The following is a 19,536-nucleotide window of genomic DNA, read 5'->3' on the forward strand; positions in this document are numbered from 1 at the left end:
TAGTCTATGGGTATCTTTTTCTATGAGGTGAGTCTCTTGCAGGCAACATATTGTTGGATCTTTCTTTTTAATCCAATCTGCCAGTCTATGTCTTTTGATTGATGAATTCAGGCCATTAACATTCAGGGTTATTATAGAGATATGATTTGGTTTCCCGATCATTTGGTTCATTTTTTAAATTTTATTTATTTATTTCTTTGACACAACTTGTTTCCTCCTTTATTTGACAATTTCTTTAGGATAATTCCTCCCTTTGCTGATTTGCTGCTTTGTTTTTCATCTCTTCCTCATGGAATATTTTGCTGAGAATGTTTTGTAATGCTGGCTTTCTTTTTGTAAATTCTTTTAGCTTTTGTTTATCATGGAAGGATTTTATTTCATCGTCAAATTTGAAGGTAAGTTTTGCTGGGTATAAGATTCTTGGTTGGCATCCATTTTCTTTCAGGGCCTGAAAAATGTTGTTCCAGGACCTTCTAGCTTTTAGGGTCTGGATTGAAAAGTCTGCTGATATCCGTATTGGTTTCCCCCTGAATGTAATTTGGTTATTTTCTCTCACAGCTTTTAAAATTCTGTCTTTATTTTGTATGTTAGGTATTCTCATTATAATGTGCCTTGGTGTGGGTCTGTTGTAATTTTGTGTATTTGGAGTCCTATAAGCCTCTTGAACTTGATTTTCCATTTCATTCTTCAGATTTGGGAAATTTTCTGATTTTATTTCATTGAATAAATTATTCATTCCTTTGGCTTGTTTCTCTAGGCCTTCCTCAATCCCAATAATTCTTAAATTTGGCCTTTTCATGATATCCCATAGTTCTTGTACATTCTGTTCATGATTTCTTACCATCTTCTCTGTTTGTTCAACTTTGTTTTCAAGGTTAAATATTTTGTCTTCAATGTCTGAGGTTCTGTCTTCCAGGTGTTCTATCCTATTGGATATGCTTTCTATGGAGTTCTTAATTTGGTTTATTGTTTCTTTCATGTCAAGGATTTCTGTTTGGTTTTTTTTCAATATCTCTAACTCTTTATTGAAATGATCTTTTGCTTCTTGTATTTGCTCTTTTAACTGTCGATTGGTGCGATCATTCAATGCTTGCATTTGCTCTTTCATCTCATCGTTTGCTTCTCTGATCATTTTAATTATGTACATTCTGAACTCCTTTTCTGTCATTTCTTCTGCCATGCTGTCATTGGGTTTTATTGATGTAACATCTAGATTTGTTTGCAGCATTTTCTTTCCTTGTTTTCTCATATTGTTCAGGTATCAGTTGACCGCTGAGATATTGCAGATTTCCTCTATTGAATTACAATGTCCCTGAAGATTTCTATATATATCCCCCCTTAGCCTTCAGTAGGCTGAAGTCTTGGAGGAAGTTGATAATGCGGAGCTCCACAAGGAAGCTGCCTCTCTAGGAGTGGTGGCCTTCAGGAGGGGTATAATCCCTGCTAGTGGGCAGAGGTGCCTCCACTTGTTGACCAATGGTCATCCAAAGGGGACCTAGGCTGCGGGCTGAGGCAAGGCCTGTTTGGGCCTGAGTCTCTAGTTTTAACATCCTTGTGGGGAAACCTCACCCGGCAGGGAAAACTCACCCGGTGGGGAGGTCTCGCTGGTCAGTACCCTCCTAGAGGTTCCCCTCAATTACAGCTACCGCCTGGGCTGGGCTGCCTTCCTCTGCAAAGTTCTCAGGGGCCCGGCCCTACCTCCTGGGCCTGGGAGCCTCACCCTTCGCAGATGAATCTCCTTAGGCTGCCCCTCCTCAGAGAATATGCCCGCAGGCCTAGAACCTTTGCTCCGCCCTAAGCCTGTCTCTGTGCGGCTCTTCCACCCAGAAGCCTCCTAGATCCTGGGACCCTGCTCTGCCCCTAATTGCCTGGCTATGCGGCCCCTCCTCTGAGCAGCCACCTGGGGCCCCGTACAATCTCTCTGAGTCCCAGAGACCCGCCACACGCCTCTTCCTCCAGACAGCTGCCCAGTATTCCGGTGCGGTCACTAGGAGTCCAAGAAACTCACTGCGTGCCTCCACCTCCCACCAACCACCCGTAGCCCTGGGCATTCAATCACTCCGAGTCGAAGTGACCCTCCCCGTTCCTCCTCCTCCTCCAGATAACCCCCCGAGTGTTCAGGAGTGGTCGCTCTGAGTGGCTCTGAATCCACGTGACCCGCTGCACGGGTCCTATGGGCAACCGCCCGGAGCTCTTGGTGCGGCCACTCAAGACCAAGCGACCCACCACACTTCCTCTCCAGGCAGCCCCCCTGTGTTCAGGCGCTGTCCCTTTAAGTCCAAACAACTCACCACTCGCCTTCTCCTCTGAGCAGCCGCCTGGAGCGCTAATGCAGTCACTGCGAGTCCAAAGGACCCGCCGCACTTCTCCTCCTCCTCCGGGCAGGCCCCGGGGTTCAGAAGTGGTCTGAGTCCAAACAGCTCGCCACGCAGCCTCTCCTCTGGCAACCGCCTGAAGCTCTGGTGTAGTCACCCCAAATCCAAGCGGCCGCGTTCCTCTTCCTCCTCCTCGTCCTCAGGGCAGGCCCCGGGGTTCAGAAGCGTCGTTCTGAGTCCAAACAGCTCGCCGCGCAGCTTCTCTTCTGGCAACCGCCTGTAGCTCTGGTGCAGTCACTCCGAATCCAAGTGGCCACGCTCCTCCTCCTCCTCCTCAGGGCAGGCCCCGGTGTCCTGAGTCCACACAGCTCTTCTCGCCACTCCTCCCCTGGGCAGCCGCCGGAGCCCCAGTGGTTGCTCCGAGTCCCAGCGCTGTGCCGAGCGGCCTCCTTTTCGGCGCTCCTAGTTGTCGGAGTTCCTGGGCTTCTTATTCTTCAAGATGAATTTCATAATTGCTTGCTCTATTTCTGTAAGGTACATCATTGGGATTTTAATTGGAATTGCATTGAATTTGTACAGCACTATAGGTAGTATGGCCATTTTGACAATATTAATTCTTCCTATCCAAGAACATGGAAGATATTTCCATGTTCTAAGGTGTTCTTTAATTAATTTCTTTAGTGTTGTGTAGTTCTCATTGTAGAGGTCTTTCACCTCTTTTGTGAGATTGATTCCCAAGTATTTTATTTCTTTTTAGCCTATTGTGAATGGGGTAGTTTTTCTAATTTCTCTTTCTGAAGATTTATCACTTATGTATAAAAATGCATTGGATTTATGAGCATTGATCATGTAACCTGCTAATTTACTGAATTCACTTATGAGTTCTAAAAGTTTTCTGGTGGCATTTCCAGGTTCCTCTAAATATATAATCCTGTCATCAGCAAACAGGGATAGTTTGAGTTCTTCTTTTCCAAATCGTATTCCTTTAATTTCTTTAGTTTGTCTAATTGCTCTTGCTAGAGTCTCAAGAATGATGTTGAATAGAAGTGGTGAAAGAGGTCATCCCTGCCTTGTTCCAGTTTTTAGGGGGAATGCTTTCAGTTTTTCACCATTTAGAATGATATTAGCCATGGGCTTAGCATAAATGGCCTTTACAATGTTAAGGAATGTTCCCACTATCCCTATTTTTTCTAGTGTTTTGAGCATGAAGGGGTGCTGTATTTTATCAAATGCTTTTTCTGCATCTATTGAAATAATCATGTGATTCTTGACTTTAAGTCTATTGATATGGTGAATGACATTTATTGATTTCCTGATATTAAACCAACCTTGCATCCCTGGGATGAAACCCACTTGATCATAGTGCACTATCTTTTTAATATGTTTTTGTATGCGATTTGCTAAAATTTTGTTGAGAATTGTTGCGTCGATGTTCACTAAGCATATTGGTCTGAAATTTTCTTTCCTTGATGAGTCTCTGTCTGGTTTAGGTATCAGTGTGATATTGGCTTCATAGAATGAGTTTGGGAGGGTTCCCTCCTCTTCCATTTTATGGAATACTTTGAGAAGTATTGGAATGAGCTCTTCTTTAAAGGTTTTGTAGAACTTGGCTGAGAACCCATCTGGTCCTGGACTTTTCTTTGTTGGTAGGCTTTTGATGACTTCATCTATTTCAGTACTTGAAATTGGTCTATTTAAATTGTGTATGTCCTTCTCGTTCAGTTTAGGCAATTCATATGTCTCTAGAAACCTGTTGATGTCTTTGAGTTTTTCTGTTTTGTTGGAGTATAGATTTTCAAAATAGCTTCTAATTATGTTTTGTATTTCAATCCTGACTGTTGTGATATTTCCTTGTTCATTCCGAATTTTAGTGATTTGGGTTTTCTCTGGTCTTCTCTATGTTAGCGTGGCTAAAGGTTTATCAATTTTGTTTATTGTTTTGAAGAACCAACTATTTATTTTGTCAATTTTTTGTATTGTTTCTTTTGTTTCAATTTCATTGATTTCAGCTCTGAAATTTCCTTTCTTCTACTATTTCCTGTCTTCTACTACTTTTGGTGCTGGTCTGTTCTTCTTTTTCTAGGGCTTTCAGCTGTAGTATTAGGTCGTTTATTTGTTAAGTTTTACTTCTTTTATTAAATGCGCTCCATGAAATAAATTTCCCTCTAAGTACTGCTTTCATAGTGTCCCAGAGATTTTGATATGATGTTTCTTTGTTCTCATTTACCTCTAAGAATTTTTTAATTTCCTACCGAATATCTTCTGTTATCCATTCATCATATAATAACATATTGTTTAATCTCCAGATGTTGGAATAGTTTCTGTGTTTTATTCTTTCATTTATTTCTAACTTCAATCCATTATGATCTGATAGAATACATGGCAGTGTCTCTATCTTCTTGTATTTGCTAACATTAGCTTTGTGGCATAATATATGGTCTATTTTAGAGAAGGATCCATGTGCTGCTGAGAAGAAAGTGTATTCACTCTTGGTTGGATGGTATATTCTATAAATGTCTGTTAAGTCTAAATTTTTGATTGTGTTATTGAGATCTATGGTTTCTTTGTTCAATTTTTGTCTGGAAGATCTGTCCAGTGGTGAGAGAGGCTTGTTAAAATCACCTAGTATTATTGTGTTATGGTCTATTTGGTTTCTGAAATTGAGAAGGATTTGTTTGACATACATGGATGAGCCACTGTTTGGGGCATAGATGTTTATGATTGTTATATCTTGCTGATTTGTGCTTCCCTTAAGCAGTATGAAATGACCTTCTTTATCCCTTCTGACTAACTTTGGCTTGAAGTCCACATTATTGAAATGAGGATGGATACTCCAGCTTTTTTGCTGAGTTCATGTGCATGGTATGTTTTTCCCCATCCTTTCACGTTTAGTCTATGTGTATCTTTTTCTATGAGGTGAGTCTCTTGCAGGCAACATAGTGTTGGATCTTTCTTTTTAATCCAATCTGCCAGTCTATGTCTTTTGATTGATGAATTCAGGCCATTAACATTCAGGGTTATTATTGAGATATGATTTGGTTTCCTGGTCATTTGGTTCATTTTTTAAATTTTATTTATTTATTTGTTTGACACAACTTGGCTCCTCATTTATTTGACAATTCCTTTAGGATAATTCCTCCCTTTGCTGATTTGCTTCTTTGTTTTTCATCTCTTCCTCATGGAATATTTTGCTGAGAATGTTCTGTAATGCTGGCTTTCATTTTGTAAATTCTTTTAGCTTTTGTTTATCATGGAAGAATTTTATTTCATCATCAAATTTGAATGTAAGTTTTGCTGGGTATAAGATTCTTGGTTGCCATCCATTTTCATTCAGGGCTTGAAAAATGTTGTTCCAGTCCCTTCTAGGTTTTTGGGTCTGGATTGAAAAATCTGCTGATATGCGTATTGGTTTCCCCCTGAATGTAATTTGGTTCTTTTCTCTCACAGTCTTTAAAATTCTGTCTTTATTTTGTATGTTAGGTATTTTCATTATAATGTGCCTTGGTGTGGGTCTGTTGTAATTTTGTGTATTTGGAGTCCTATAAACCTCTTGTACTTGATTTTCCATTTCATTCTTCAGATTTGGGAAATTTTCTGATATTATTTCATCGAATAGATTGTTCATTCCTTTGGTTTGTTTCTATAAGCCTTCCTCAATTCCAATAATTCTTAAATTTTGCCTTTTCATGATATACCATATTTCTTGTAGATTCTGTTCATGATTTCTTACCATCTTCTCTGTTTGTTCAACTTTGTTTTCAAGGTTAAATATTTTGTCTTCAATGTCTGAGGTTCTGTCTTCCAGGTGTTCTATCCTACTGGATATGCTCTCTATGTAGTTCTTAATTTGGTTTATTGTTTCCTTCATTTCAAGGATTTCTGTTTGTTTTTTTCACTATCTCTAACTCTTTATTGAAATGATCTTTTGTTTCCTGTGTTTGCTCTTTTAACTGTTGATTGGTGCAATCATTCAATGCCTGCATTTGCTCTTTCAGCTCATCATTTGCTTCCCTGATCATTTTAATTATGTACAATCTGAAGTCCTTTTCTGTCATTTCTTCTGCCATGCTGTCATTGGGTTTTATTGATGTAACATCTAGATTTGTTTGCAGCATTTTCTTTCCTTGTTTTCTCATATTGTTTATTATTTCATATTATTTCTCATATCAGTGGACCGCTGAGATATTGCAGATTTCCTTTATTGACTTACAATGTCCCTGAAGATATCTATATATATCCCCTCTTAGCCTTCAGTAGGCTGAAGTCTTGGAGGAAGTTGATAATGTGGTGCTCCACAAGGAATCTTCCTCTCTACGAGTGGTGGCCTTCAGGTGGGGTATATTCCCTGCTAGTGGGCAGAGGTGCCTCCACTTGTTGACCAATGGTCATCCAAAGGGGAACTAGGCTGCGGGCTGAAGCAAGGCCTGTTTGGGCCTGTGTCTCTGGCTTTACCGTCCTTGTGGGGAAACCTTACCCGGGAGGGAAGACTCACCCAGTGGGGAGGTCTCGCTGGTCAGTTCCCTCCTAGAGGTTCCCCTCAATTTACAGCTACCGCCTGGGCTGGGCTGCCTTCCTCTGCAAAGTTCTCTGGGGCCTGACCCTACCTCCTGGGCCTGGGAGCCTAACCCTTCACAGATGAATCTTCTTAGGCTGCCCCTCCTCAGAGTAACTGCCCACAGTCCTGGAACCTTTGCTCCGCCCCTAAGCCTGTCTCTGCGCAGCTCTTCCACCAAGAAGCCTCCTACATCCTGGGACCCTGCTCTGGACCTAATCGCCTGGCTATGCGGCCCCTCCTCTGAGCAGCCACCTGGGGCCCCGTACAATCGCTCTGAGTCCCAGAGACCCGCCACATGCCTCTTCCTCCAGACAGCGCCCAGTATTCCTGTGCGGTCACTAGGAGTCCAAGCAACTCACTGCGTGCCTCCTCCTCCCACCAACCACCCATAGCCCGGGGCAATCAATCACTCCAAGTCGAAATGACCCTCCCTGTTCCTCCTCCTCCAGATAACCCCCCGGGTGTTCAGGAGCGGTCACTCTGAGTGGCTCTGAATCCACATGACCCGCTGCACGCGTCCTCTGGGCAACCGCCCGGAGCTCTGGTGCGGCCACTTGAGACCAAGCAACCCACCACACTTCTCCTCCAGGCAGCCCCCCTGTGTTCAGGAGCAGTTGCTTTAAGTCCAAACAACTCACCAAACGCCTCCTCCTCTGAGCAGCTGCCTGGAGCTCTAATGCAGTCACTGGGAGTCCAAACGACCCGCCGTGCTCCTCCTCCTCCTCCTCCTACTCCTAAAGGCTGTTTTAAATAAAACAAAAGTGGGAATAGGAGACACATACAGGTCTCCTAAAGATAAACTAAACATAGCATTATTTACTTTAAATTTTCTACATTTGGACAAAGATGGAAAAACAGCCGCAGATAGACACGAAAATCCTACAGTGGTTCCAAAAGTCCTTGTACAATGGAAGGATGTACTCCATGGACAATGGAGAGGCCTGGATCCAGTGTCATTCTGGAGTCGAGGCTCCATATGTGTTTTCCCACAGGGTGAAAAAACACCAGTCTGGATCCCAGAGAGATTAACAAGACCCGCATCTAAGACTTCATCATCCTTTACCATTAACTAATACCTCTTCTATTCTTCTGCCTATTTTTAGTACCAATGCTTCGACAGGATTGCCTGCAATTCCCTTTGATTCACAGACCATTCTTTTACATCTTTATCTGCTACTCAGTCTCTTACCTGTAATGGAAGCATAACCATTCCTCCCACTCCAGTTTGTGTGTCACCCCCTTTCATGTTTCTATTAACTAACCATAGTACTACCATACTAAATTGTTCTGATGTTAACGTAACTTGTTTCCTTTCACAATGTTGGAATGCCTCCCAGTTTTCCATTGCAGTAACCAGTCTCCATAACTGATGAAGAGCTGCCTATGATTTTGTCTAGAAACAAAAGAGACTTCGGTATTATAGCAGCAGTGGTTACAGCGGTGGCTGTGTCTGCTGTTGCAGCCGTGGCAGCAGTGACAGCATTAGCTACTACAATACCAATAGCACAAGCTGTCAATAATATAGCTGAAAGAGCCGCCTCAGCTTTACAAACACAAAAGGGTATCGATGCCCACTTAAAGACTGGCATAACTGATCTTATACTCCTGATAACCTTACCACTCAATTATTATTAGAGACTGAAACATGGGCAGACCTCATGGCTCTTGGAATACTTATGGTACTGGGATTGGACTAATGATCTGATACCTTATGCACGTAAGACGCCAACAACAGGGAGAACGTCAGACCATCAAAATGGCACTTATGGCGCTTAAAACTGGCACATCTCCCCAGGTGTGGCTAAATATGCTGGGTCGGTAGCCAATGACAGGTAAGCAAACAGAGACATATATCAACCTAAGACAGGTCCTCATCCCAAGATGGGTGAGATACCAATGACGGGTAAGAATATGTTCTGCTGTTATGCAACCTAAGACAGGCATGATCCCAGGAATCCAGAGTCACAGATAGGCTCATGGGGGCCCATACCAACCTAAAACAGGGTTCTGACGCCTGGAGGTCAGAATTCCGATGACGGGTAAGGATGGTGCTCGCCATATGAGCTATCATGATGACCTGATCCTAAGCCCGTTAATAAAACAGAAAGGGGAAGATGTTGGAGACTGCTGCCCTGTAGGGCCCACAGTGGTGGCTGTCCTCGCACTAAGATGGCACCGAGAAGCCCAACTGCAAAGAAAAACAAATTTAAGGAGGTGCTTTCTGTTGGCTGACTGATCTCCTCCACGTCCGTGCTTAGCTCGTGATCAGTACATGACCTCATTACCCACCATTAAGTCTCCACAAGCCAAACGCCTGACCCGTTAAGGTGATTGGCTGTTATATCCCATAAAGCTGTGTACTTTGCGCGGTGGAGAGGAGCAAGCGAGGCAAGGAAGGCAAGAAAGGCAGGCAGGCAGCAGCTGCAGGATGAGAGAAGAGGAGAGGCGGCGGCGGTGGCACGACGAGAGTGGAAGAAGGGAGAAGTGGCAGCTGCAGGAGAGAAGAAGGAGAGAGAGAGAGCTGCATGACAAGAGAAGAAGAAGAAGAAGACGGCGGCAGTGGAGGAGGAGGAAGAACCAGGCACTCGGCTCAGAAGCTCTTCCATAAAAATAAAGACCTTAAAACTTCATTTGAGAGCTGAGTCTTCATTGTACTTGCTGGACGAGACACTTTCTTTTCACATTCTTCATTGTTTGCTTTTCAGAATCTTTCTAATTTGATGCCATCCTAATTCATTAACTCATTTCCTGAGCTTTGAGAATATTATTGCCTGTGCCTATATATGTTGGAGTGTTGAGCCTACATTTTTTTAGAATCTGTTGTATAATTTGTGGTTCAATTCTTATGTCTTTGATCCATTTTGAGTTGACTTTTATGCAGGGTGAGAGATATGGATCTAGTCTTAATTCTTCTACATGTGAGTAACCAGTTTTCTGAGAAGTCTTTTTTAAAAAGACTCTCTTTTCTCCAATGTATGTTTTTGGCACCTTTGCCAAAGATGTGTAGGTTTGTCTCTTGTCTTCTATTCTGTTCCTTTGGTCTCTGTGTCTGTTTTTATGCTAGTATCATGCAGTTTGGGATACTTTATCTCTGTAGAATAATTTTAATTTAGATATTGTGATGCCTCCAGCATTGCTTTCTTGGCTTAGAATTGTTCTGGCTATTGCTTCTTCTGGGACTTTTAATTCTTCCAAATGGATTTTAGAATTTTTTCTTGAATTCTATGAAGAATATTCTCGGTATGTTGATGGGGATTGCATTGAATCTATCTATTGCTTTTGTTAGTATGGTCATTTTAACAATACCAGTTCTGCCAATTCATGAACATGGGAATACTTTCCATATTCTAAAGCCTTCTTCAGTTTCTTTCTTCTATGTTCTAAGTTTTCATTGTAAAGTTTTTTTAACCTCTTCATATTTATTCCTAGATATTTTAATATTTTGAGGCTACTTTGAATGGAATTGTTTTGTTGATTCATTTCTGATATATAGGAAAGTATTAATTTTGTGTTGATTTTGTAACTTGCAAGTTTACTGAATTTGTTAATTAACTATCAATCTTCTGGTGTAGCTTTTTGTGTCCTTCTAAGTATAGATGACATTTAAAAACAGGGATAATTTTAACTTTTTTTCTTATTTATCTCTCTTATTTTCTTCTCTTTTTAATTGCTCTGGCTAAAATTTCTAATACTGTATTGAATAGGAGTGGTGAGAGTGGACATCCTTGTCTTGTTCTGAATTTTAAATGAAACACTTTCAATTTTCTTCCATTCATTATGATGTTAGCTTTGGTTTTGTCACATATAGTCTTTATGATGTTGAAGTAGGTTCTTTCTGTCTTTAGTTTCTTCTTTTTATCATGAATGGTTGCTGAATTTTGTTGACGGTCTTTACATCTATTGATATGACTGTGATTTTTCTCCTTAATTCTGTTTATGCGGTGAATTACATTTATTGATTTGCATATGTTAAACCATCCTTCCACCTTAGGATGAAACCAGCTTGTTCATGATGTACAATCTTCTTAACATGCTGTTAAATACAATTTGTTAATATTTTATTAAGAATTTTTGCATGTAAGCTCATGAGGGATGTTGGTCGGTAGTTTTTTTTTTTTTTTCTTCATGTCTTTATTTGGTTTTGATAGGAGTGAGATACTGACTTTTTTAGAATGAATTTGCTGTATTCAATTCCTTTCTGTATCATGGAGTAATTTGAGGAGCGTTGGAATTAGTGCTTGAAAGATCTGGTAGATTAAAGTGAGAATCTCTCTGGTCCTGGTCTTTTCTTCATTGGAAGACTTTTTATTAGTACTTCTGTTTCATTTCTAGTTATTGTTCTGCTTACGTTTTCTTTGTCCTCATTAAATTTTGACAGGTCATATGTGTCTAGAAACATTTCCTTTTACTCTACATTTTCCATTTTATTGATGTATGTTTCCAAAATAGTTCCTAATTATCCTCTGAATTTTCGTGATGTATGTGGTGATTTTTCCTTCTCTAATTTTATTCTTTTGAGTCTTCTTTTTCTTTTGGTTAATTTGGCTTAGGGTTTATCAATCTTGGTTGTCTTTTTGCAAAACCAACTCTTCATTTCATTGATTCTTTGTATTTTTATTCTCCAATGCATCAATTTTAAATCTAATCTTAATCATTTCCTTTCATTGGATTTGGAATTTTTTTGTTGCAGTTGTTTTGTTTTTCAAGAACTTTGAGATGCATCATTAGTTTGTGTTTTCACTTTTTATTTTTTGGGGGCTTTCTGATTTTCTTATGTATGTGATTCACAGCTATAAATTTTCTTTTAGAGCTGACTTTGTAATGTCCCAGATCTTCTCATATGTTGTATCATTATTCTCTTTTGATTCCAGGAACTTTTTTATTTCTCTCCTGAATTCTTCTATTATGCATTCATTATTCAGAAGTGTATAGTTCAGTGATTATAAGTTTATGTAGTTTCTGTAGGCTTTTTGGTTTTGATTTTTAATTTCATTCCATTATAATCAGATTTTTAATCTGTTATATTTTTGTATTTGTGTGTGTGTATGCGTGTGTGTGTCTGTGTGTGTGTGTGTGTGTGGTAAAAGTTACTTTGTGACCTAAAATATGGTTTTCTTTGGAGATGGTTTCATTAGCAGGTGAGAAGAAACTATATTTGATTACTGTTGGGGGAATTATTCTATAGATGTCTGTTAAGTACATTTTTATAAAAATTTTTTAGGTTTGAAGAGTCTTTTCTGAGTTTGGATGACTTTCAGGTAGAGGGATGTGTTGTAATCACCTAATATTGTACTAGGATCTATCTGAGACTTTAATTGGAGTAGTATTTGTTTTATGTAATTATGTTGACCTACATTTGTGGAATAAATATTTATTACTGTTATATCATCTTGAGGAATTGGCTAATTTTGGCTTGGATTCTGCTTTATTGGATATGAAAATGGCTAGTTCTGCTGGTTTTCAGACTCTCTTCCTATGGTATATCAATTTCCATTCTTTCACTTTCAGCCTGTGACTCTCTTTGCCTGTATGATATGTCTCTTGCAAAGAGAACATAGTTAGAACTTGTTTTTTAATTAATTCTACCCGACTACACATTTTAATTGGAGAGTTGATACCATTTGCATTCAGTGTTACTATAGGAATGTTTATAAATTCTTGCCATTTTGATTGATTTCTTATGATTGATTTGGTCCTATTTCTCATTTGCTTAACTACTCTTCAAATGAGATTTGTTCATTTATGAGCTCTAGAGTTTTTACTTCTTTTTTTTTTTCAAACAAAATATAGTTTCTTATATTAAATATGGAGTAAATTACTAAATATAGAGTATATTTCCAAAGTTGGAAATAAATCCTTGGTGGGACTTCTTTTTTTTTATTGTAAACAAATGGGATACAGTTGTTTCTCTGTTTGAACATGGAGTAAAGGCATACCATTTGTGTAATCATAAATTTACATAGGATAATGTTGTTTGATTCATTCTGTTATTCTTTTCCTTCCCCTCACCACCTCCAACCCTCTTTTCCCTCTATACAGTCCTTCCTTCCTCCATTCTTGCCACCCTCCTTAACCCTCACCTTAACCCTAAAGCTAAACCCTCACATCCCCCATTATATGTCATCATCCACTTATCAGCGAGATCATTCGTCCTTTGGTTTTTTGATATTGGCTTATCTCACTTAGCATGATATTCTCCAATTTCATCCATTTGCCTGCAAATGCCATAATTTACCATTCTTTATGGCAGAGTAATATTCCATTGTTCATATATATATATATATATATATGCCACAATTTCTTTATCCATTCATCAATTGAAGGACATCTAGGTTGGTTCCACAATCTGGCTATGGTGAATTGAACAGCTATGAATATTGATGTGGCTATATCTCTGTAGTAGGCTGATTTTAAGTCCTTTGAGTATAGGCCAAGGAGTGGGATAGCTGGATCAAATGGTGGTTCCATTCCAAGCTTTCTCGGGAATCTCCATGCTGTTTTCCAGAGTGGCTGCATTAATTTGCATCCCCACCAGCAATACATGAGTGTACCTTTCTCCCCACATCCTCACCAACACTTATTGTTGCTTGATAATCGCCATTCTAATTGGGGTGAGATGGAATCTTAGGGTAGTTTTGATTTGCATTTCTCTTATTACTAGAGAAGTTGAACATTTTTTCATATATCTGTTGATTGCTTGTACATCTTCTTCTGTGAAGTGTCTGTTCATTTCCTTAGCCCATTTGTTGATTGGATTATTTGTATTCTTGGTGTAGAGTTTTTTGAGTTCTTCATAGATTCTGGAAATTAGCGCTCTATCTGAAGTATGAGTGGCAAAGATTTTTCTCTCACTCTGTAGGCTCACTCTTCACATTACTGATAGTTTTCTTTGCTGAGAGAAAGCTTTTTAGTTTGAATCTATCTCAGTTATTGATTCTTGCTTTTATTTCTTGTGCTATGGGAGTCCTGTTGAGGAAGTCTGGTCCTAAGCCGACATGTTGAATATTTAGACCTATTTTTCTTCTATAAGATGCAGGGTCTCTGGTCTGATTCTGAGGACCTTGATCCATTTTGAGTTGAGTTTTGTGCAGGGTGAGAGATAGGGGTTTAATTTCATTCTGGTGCATATTGTTTTCCAGTTTTCCCAACACCACTTGTTGAAGAGGCTATCTTTTCTCCATTGCATATTTTTGGCCCCTTTGTCTAGTATGAGAAAATTGTATTTATTTGAGTTTGTGTCCATGTCCTCTATTCTGTACCATTGATCTACCTGTCTATTTTGGTACCAATACCGTGCCATTTTTGTTACTATTGCTTTCTAGTAGAGTTGAAGATCTGGTATTGCAATACAACCTGCTTCACTCTTTCTACTGAGGATTGCTTTAGCTATTCTGGGTTTCTTATTCTTCAAGATTAATTTCATAATTGCTTGCTATATTTCTCTAAGATACGTCACTGGGATTTTAATTGGAATTGCTTTGAATCTGTATAGCACTTTTGGTAGTACGGCCATTTTGACAATATTAATTCTGCCTATCCAAGAACATGGGAGATCTTTCCATCTTCTAAGGTGTTCTTTAATTTCTTTCTTTACTGTCCTGTAGTTCTCATTGAAGAGGTCTTTCACCCCTTTTGTGAGATTGATTCCAAGGTATTTTATTTTTTTTGAGGCTATTGTGAATGGGATAGTTTTCCTACCTTCTGTTTCTGAAGATTCATCACTTATGTATAAAAATGCATTGCGGATTTATGAGCATTGATCTTCTAACCTGCTAATTTACTGAATTCACTTATGAGTTCTAAAAGTTTTCTGGTGGAATTTCCAGGTTCCTCTGAATATATAATCATGTCATCAGTAAATAGAAATAGTTTGAGTTCTTTTTTCCTATTCGGATCCCTTTAATTTCTTTAGTTTGTCTAGTTGCTCTGGCTAGAATTTCAAGGAGGATGTTGAATAGAAGTGGTGAAAGAGGGCATCCCTGCCTTGTTCCACTTTTTAGGGGGAATACTTTCAATTTTTCACCATTTAGAATGATATTGGCCATGGGCTTAGCATAGATGGCCTTCACAATGTTAAGGAATGTTCCCACTATCCCTATTTTTTCTAGTGTTTTGAGGATGACGGGATGCTCTATTTTATCGAATGCTTTTTTCTGCATCTATCGAAATAATCATGTGATTCTTAACTTTAAGTCTGTTGATATGGTGAATGACATTTATTGATTTCTGGATGTTGAACCAACCTTGCATCCCTGGGATAAAACCCACTTGATTGTGGTGCACTATCTTTTTAATATATTTTGTATGTGATTTGCTAAAATTTTGTTGAGAATTTTTGCGTCGATGTTCATTAAGGATATTGGTCTGAAATTTTCTTTCCTTGATGAGTCTCTGTCTGGTTTAGGTATGAGGGTGATATTGGCTTCATAGAATGAATTTGGGAGGGTTTCCTCCTCTTCTATTTTATGGAATACTTTGAGAAGTATTGGAATGAGCTCTTCTTTAAAGGTTTGTAGAACTTGGCTGAGAACCCATCTGGTCCTGGACTTTTCTTTGTTGGTAGGCTTTTGATGACCTCTTTTTTTCATTGCTTGCAATTTATTTATTTAAGTTGTGTATGTCCTCCTCGGTCAGTTTAGGTAATTCATATGTCTCTAGAAACTTGTTCATGTCTTCAAGGTTTTTTGTTTTGTTGGAGTATAGATTTTCAAAATAGCTTCTAATTAGGTTTTGTATTTCACTCTTGTCTATTGTGATATTTCCTTGTTCATTCCCAATTTTTGTAATTTCAATTTTCTCCCTCTTTCTCTTTGTTAGTGTGGCTAAGGGTTTATCAATTTTGTTTATTTTTTCAAAGAACCAACTCTTTATTTGGTTATTTTTTCTGATTATTTCCTTTGTTTCAATTTTGTTGATTTCGGCTCTAATTTTAACTATTTCCTGTCTTCTACTACTTTTGGTGTTGATCTGCTCTTCTTTTTCTAGGGCTTTGAGCTCTAGTGTTCAGTCATTTATTTGTTGATTTCTACTTCTTTTGTTTAATGCGCCCCATGAAATAAATCTTCCTCTATGTACTGCTTTCATAGTGTCCCAGAGATTTTGATATGATGTGTCTTTGTTCTCGTTTACGTCTAAGAATTTTTTTTTTTATTTCCCTCCTGATGTCTTCTGTTATCCATTCATCATATAATAGTGTACTATTTAATCTCCAGGTATTGGAGAAGTTTCTGTTTTTTTTTCTGTCATTTATTTCTCATTTCAATCCATTGTGTTCTGATAGAAAACAAGGTAGTACCTCTATCTTCTAGTATTTGCTAACAGTAGCTTTGTGGCATAAAATATGATCTATTTTAGAGAAGGTTTCATGTGCTACTGAGAAGAAAGTGAATTCATTCTTTGTTGGATGGCATATTCTATATATGTCAGTTAAGTCTATATTGTTGATGGTGTTATTGAGATCTATGGTTTCTTTATCCAATTTTTGTTTCGATGATCTGTCTAGTCATGAGAGATGTGTGTTAAAATTGCCTAGTATTATTGTGTTGTGGCCTATTTGATTTCTGGAATTGAGTAGGATTTGTTTGACGTACAGGGATGAGCCAATGTTCGGGGGTATAGATATTTATGATTTTTACGTCTTGCTGATTTATGCTTCCCTTAAGCAGTATGTAATGTCCTTCTTTAGCCTGAAGTCTTGGAGGAATTTGATAATGCAGTGCTTCCAAAGAAAGCTGTCCCTAGCCTGCTACTGGTTCAGGACTGGGGGCTGGCTCTGTGTGGAAAGGCTCTCACTGGGCAGTTCTGCTCCAAGGATATAGCTGTGGAATGAGCATGCCATCTGAGGAAGCAGGGCTGCTTGGGGAAATCTCTGGATGCCCTGCCCTGGTCCCAGAAGCCTCCTGCAGGCCAAAGCCTGCCGCTGGGTCCAGGGCTTTGATCTGGCTCTGTGCAGAAAGGCTCTCACTGGACAGCCTGCTCCGAGAAGGTGGCTGAGGAATGAGCCTGCCGCCGGAGGGAGCAGGGCTGCTTGGGGAAGATTCTAGCTGCCCTGCTCTGCTCCGAGAAGCTGCCCCTGTCAGGGTCTGCTGCCCAGACCAAGCTTCACCCAGTGGGAGAGACTCACCCTGTGGCTGTTTGTTAGTCTGAGTCTCTCAATGCCTCCCTTCTTGAATCCTGTGTTCTGGAATGACGGGAAATGCAGTCACCCTCTAGTCCGCCATCTTGGATCTTCGAGTTTTTACTTCTGTTGTGTGGAATATTTTTGTAAATATTTTTCTGTAATGATGGCTTAGAAGTCATGAATTCTTTTAGTTGCTGCTTATGTTGGAAAGTTTTTTTTTTTTCTGATACTGAGGGATAACTTTGCTGGGATAGCAATCTTATTTGGCCGTTATTTTCTTTCAAGGGCTTGGGACACATCATTCTTAGCATTCCTGGTTCAGAGTTCATGCTGAGAAATGAGAGATAATTCTGATTGGCTTACCTCAATGTGTAGTGATATTTTCTTCTTGAGGTTTTTAAGAATATACCCTTTCTCTTTATGTTAGACATTTTAATTATAATGCATCATGGAGAACCTCCTTTTTGATCTTGTCTATTTGGATATCCATCTCATTGTCAATATTTGGAGTTTTTTCTGTTATTGTTTCCATGAAGAGGTTATCCATGCCATTAGCTGTATCTCATAACCCACTTTAATTCCAATGATTCTTAAATTTGTTCTCCTACTGTTGTCTCAGAGTTCTTGTTATGTATATCATGGTTACTCATTTTCTTTCCTTTGATAGTTGCTGAATGTTCAAGGCTAGCACTTTGTCTTCCAGCTCTGAGACTTTGTCTTCAGCATGTTCTGCTCTAACAGAAAGGCTTTCAAATGAATATTCCATTTGATTTGTTGTGTCTTTCATTTCCAAGATTTATGTTTGATTCTGTTTAAAATATGTGTAATTCCTTATTGAATTTCTCACTGATATCCTTTATTGACTTTCTAATTTGTTCAGGTGTTATTTGTGTTCCCTTGAAATTCATTGATCATTTTCATATAATTCTTTTGAATTCTTTATGATATCTCATCAATTTAAATATCTTGGGTGTGACTTGGTGGCAAATTATGAACTTGAGAAGCATTGTGCTACCTTGTTAATTCATATTTCATGTATTCTGGGTTTGATTTATGTATCTTTTGGGATTATTTCTCTTCCAGTATTATGTGTGGGTCTTTTTAGGGCACAGCCTTCTCTTGCCAAATTGCCTTCTGTTTTTTTTTTTTTTTTTAAGGTGTGAATGTTCATGAGTGGAACCTGAGGATTCTGCTGGTTGTTCCTATTGGGACCTTGATCATTTATTCTAGGGGTTTGACTTTTCTGTGATTTGTAATACAGTGTTGCTGAAGTTTGAGTATGGTTAATTTGGATGTAGATCAAGGTGAGCTGTCTCTTAGCTGGATTGTTTTGTAGCACAGTTTATTCCTGTGAACATCTAGTTTCCCTGCAGATTCCTAGCACTTCCCAGAAAATGCATGAAAAAGTTACAAAGCAACAACTGAAGGAAACTATATACAGCATTAAAATAAATATCCAGTGCCTACTATGACATCTACATTACTAATTACCCAAAAACAGAAATGGTGAGGTCAGCAGTTGCTGGCAGCAAAACAATAAACAGGTGTGAAAAAGAACTGGCACCATAGGAAGCAGCAGGTGCCGACTACACCGTCTATATAATTAATTACTGCAACAGTATGAATGGTGGGGGCAGCCGTGACATGGGACCAAATAGTTCTAAAAATGTGGTAGAAATACAGTTTATTAAGGCAAAAAGATGGTGTGATAGGAAAGTCAAAATAAGTTTAGAATGCTCAAAATGTGAGCTGAGAGAACACAGATGAAGCAAGTGAAGGTTATAAAGAGGGAGGAGAAATAGCAAAAACAAAGAAAGTGGAAGAAAGAGAATAAGGAAATTCAGCAATTAGTGGGAGAAGGCAGAAGAGAGAAATGAGAAATAAGCAAACAAGTATAAAACAAAACAAAAAGGCCATAAACCATAACAAAGGCAAGGAAAAATAACTACATTAAAAATGCTAAGGGTGAGAAACAAGAAATATTTACATGTATATATACAATGAACCAATCAGCACAGGAGGAACAATAAGGAATAAAGAACGAAAAAGAGGATTCATAATGAAAATGAAAGAATTGTCTCACTAAGGTAGTTAAAATTGTCCAGGAATGATGGTTACTTAACAATAGATTGCCATTTAGTCTAGCATTTAACTGTATAAATGCAATTGTGCAGTTAGTATTTTTATGTTATTCTTCCCTTACTGTTTGAAAATGGCCCTTGGAATTTAAAATCACTTGAATTGTATGAAGAACATTTCATTTCCTGTGCAAATGTGTTTCTTCCTGTCCTTTAAAGAAGCTATCTCAATTGTCTTTAAGATTAACAGACACACTCTGAGCCAGACTTCTTTCTTAAGTCAGGTTAGCATTTTCTGCCTGTCAGTAGATGGTTTCTGATGGGGATTCCTTACCCTCCAGGGAATGATAACCCTGTGCTGGAGTACATTGACTGACTGCACTTCATGTCTGCAGCAGTGCCACACAATTTGCCGATTACACTGGATGAGAAGCTGGGGAGACCTGGAAATCCATCCTGAATTCTCTG

This window comes from Sciurus vulgaris, assembly GCF_902686455.1.
Source record: "Sciurus vulgaris genome assembly, chromosome: 12".
NCBI lineage: Eukaryota > Metazoa > Chordata > Mammalia > Rodentia > Sciuridae > Sciurus > Sciurus vulgaris.